The sequence below is a fragment of the Mycetomoellerius zeteki genome, unplaced genomic scaffold, assembly GCF_001594055.1.
Source record: "Mycetomoellerius zeteki isolate Tzet28-1 unplaced genomic scaffold, Tzet1.0 scaffold517, whole genome shotgun sequence".
In the NCBI taxonomy this organism is placed as follows: Eukaryota; Metazoa; Arthropoda; class Insecta; order Hymenoptera; family Formicidae; genus Mycetomoellerius; species Mycetomoellerius zeteki.
This window is the reverse complement of record NW_017257520.1, coordinates 527,786-531,474: the sequence shown is the minus strand read 5'-3', so window position 1 is coordinate 531,474 and position 3,689 is coordinate 527,786. Positions and strand designations below refer to the sequence as shown.

The 3,689-nt window shown below is 28.9% G+C and overlaps 1 pseudogene; it reads left to right on the top strand.

Moving 5' to 3' along the window:
• Nucleotides 1-173: 173 nt before the first annotated feature.
• Nucleotides 174-2,211, top strand: LOC108727623 (lysosomal aspartic protease-like; annotated as a pseudogene).
• Nucleotides 2,212-3,689: the final 1,478 nt, after the last annotated feature.

Here is a 3,689-nt window from a genome sequence, read left to right as displayed (position 1 = left end):
CTCGCCGGCTCGCGTAAAGGAGGCACCGTGTCTCCAGATGTTAAAGCAAAGAAGTAATAAATGTTTTTAATCTTATAACGATTGTTAACATATATATCTTTAAATTAATAAAGAGAAATTTATTTTTAATATCTTTAATAACTAATTTTCTGTTATTATTTTATACAGCGTCACATAAAAAATATAATAGCAATAAATCCTACACTCACATAGAAGCTGGTACTTATATCGGACTTAGGTACAAGGTTGGTGAGCTGACTGGATACTTATCTACTGATGTAGTGAATGTAGGTTGTCGTCAAGCAAACAGTTCGATTTGGTCTCAATTATAATTTTTTTTTTTTTATAAAGATTTTTTTAAGAAACACATATCATTGTTTTATAGATTGCTGGCGTTAATGTTCAAAATCAAACATTCACAGAAGCGGTAAAACGGGATCTAACTTTTACCTTTCAGGCATACGACGGAATCGTAGGAATGGGTTATACCGAGATATCTAACAAAGGAGTGCCTCCCCGTTTCGTCAGCATGATTGAACAAGGCCTAGTGTCGGCATTTGTTTTTAGTTTTTATCTGAATCGGCATGTATCTCCTTCTTATGCCTAAAAATATTCTTTCACTTGAACAGTTCGTTTTCCTATATTACAAAATTTTATCTCTTTAATAAACAATATTTTAATAAATATTTTAATAAATATTTTAATAAGCAATATTTTAATAAACAATTTTTGATATTGAAAAAAACATAATGTATACAGAAATTATTACGATAGTATACTGATATTGGGTGGTTGTGACGACAATTATTATAACACCGAGTTCACTTATGTTAATGTAATCGAGAAAGGATACTGGCAACTTGCCATGGATAAGTACGTAATTATTTTTTAAATTACATATACATATATGCCGACGGATATATATCAGCTAATTGTTAATGCTGTAGGATACAAATGGAATATACAACCTTATGTGACGAAGGCTGTGAAGCTGTCGTCCACACTGGTTTTCCGGGACTATCTGGATCAGTATCAGAAATCGCATTTATTAACGAACGAATTGGAATTTATCATCATGGCGGAAAAATACTTGTAAGTAGATGACAAATTTCCCAATGGTAGCTCTCTTTCAATGATACTAAATAAATTACTGAAATATATTAATGTCTGATTTGTTATTATAATATAGTTTATTAATACTAAGTTTTGTTAGGTTATTGATTATATTAATATGGATTACTAGTAGGTACTAAACTTTGTTTAAAGGTGGACTGCAACCAGATTTCTAATTTGCCCAATGTTACTTTCTTCCTGAGTGATAAACCATTCGTACTCACTGCAAGAGATTACGTCAATACGAGAATGGTAAATGTCGTTAAATAAAGGTTTAAAATTCCTGATCACTCACCACGAATCTTCAGATTGATGATGTCAGAAGCGATAAAATACATGAAAACTCTTGCAAAATAAATTTGATGCAATTAAATTGGATGCATTTCTTAAGATAATAATTTTTGCATTTAATATAATAGAATACACTTGTAAAAAAAATTACTGAATTTCTCGCAAATCATATAATTTATTTTGTTTTCTGGCTATAATTCAATTTCAATTATAAGGTTATTTATTGATTTTACTGTAACACATAGAGAGGTTTGGGTATATTTTACAAATATGTCGAATGCCATGTTGTTTTATTAAAAAATACATTTTAATATAATTTGCAATGTATTTTTCTCACTTTTGTATTTTTGTCGCAATATAAGATGGTAATGAATAGCCAAGAGCTATAAACTGTTTTAAAATAAAATATCATGCCATCAATTTGTTGTAGATAAATTTGAAGACTAAGATATGTACAAGCCTTCGTAAATTCCAATGCTTGGAATACTTGGACTTTGGGTACTCCATTTCTTAAACAGTTTTATACTGAGTTCGACATGGGGAACGACTGAGTAGGATTTGCACGTGCAAATGATTGTACTTTTAATTACAATTATACTTTTAATTATTCGTTTAATTATACATATTGTCTTCTCACAAAAGGTTACTGTTAAATTCTAGAAGATTTAAATAGCAATAATGAGCGAATTATTTTGTCTTGCAACATTTTTAAAATCTTTTTTAGATTTTTTGTTTCGTAATTCTTATACTTATTGCGTTGAAATTTTTATTTAAGGTTACTTAAGCGTTAACTACATTCTTGGATAAATGCATATGTAATATAATTTAGAAAAGTATAACGAAGATGTGCGATAGTATTGCTATCAACGTTTGATACAACTCATTCTTCCAGCATAATATCGTATTGTCACACGATATTATAAATATAATTAAGTCTATTAATCTCAGTTTTTCTCTTTTTTTAATAAAATATACAAGTTGTATGTATTTTTCAATGCCGACTCTACATTTATAAACTTATTTAAAGCAATAAACTTTCTTCGGCCGTAGTTAATGTTATTGAATACAGCTTACGTTTCTAGGAAATGATAATAATATATATTTTTAAAAATAATTTTGCGTTATTAAGATTATAACTGAATAATTTGTTTAAACTTAAAGAATGAATAGAATATATTGACTGTAACTCTGTAAGGGAGTTGCTATTTCTGCAAACAACCTCATTCATCTCTTCATTATCCCACTTATTTCATAAGTACATAAAATATATACTTACATCAGTAGATTACACGACACCTTTCCGATCAATCACATTTGCAATGTACTACCGTTCAAGTACAATCTGGAAATATTATAGAAGCTATTTATTATCTTCATCACTTTTATATCGATTTGATGATTTCTTTTTCTTTATTCTTATTTTACACGTATATTCCGAAGTATATAGATCATAATTGGTTTCCAGTTGTTTCTATTTTTTTACTACTTGTCGATTGTTCATCATTATTTTCAGGTAATTCATTTTTTTCGTATTTACTTCTTTTATTTTTGGACTGTATCATTTACTACATAATTTGAATTTTAAGTTATATATTTTAATGTGTTATGCGAGACTCCCTTGGTGGAAAAATTTCACTGAAATTATTTCACGTTTTGGAACACTTTTCAACAAAATTTTAGCATTTTAGAAAAATTTCAATTCAATTTCAAAGAAATTTCAGCGATTTTTCAATATGTTAGCTGAAAAATTCACTTTCAGCGAAATTTCAACAAATTTTCAGCAATTTTGCTAAAATGTTCCAAAGCATAGAATAATTTCAACAAAATTTTTTCACCAAGGTCTTGAGTGAGTTTGAATTTACAGACTCAAAGTCTATATATACCAAGGGGTAAACCGCTGAAGTCATTGCTGTGTACAGATTTGGAACATTACTGGGCTTTTCTTAAGAGAATTGTATAGGGGAGAGTGGTCTAAATCGGACCTATTTGCAGTTTTTGCTCTCTATAAGGCATAAATAAAGTCCGATCGTAAAATCGAAGGTGCTGTTGGAAAGATCATTTAATTCCCTTCATTTTTGCTTCAGATTAACGTATCTCATTTGTGTTAAACTATAATGGAAAATGTAAAAACGCTTTTTCCGGTCCGATTTAGAACTATTGGTTCCAAATCGGACCATCCCCTGGTTCAAATCGAAAACTCCTATTTTTATGGATTTTTAGATAGAATTTTAAAATATTTTAATGTATTTTTCTTAGTATTGAGTAAAAACGAGCAATTTGACAGT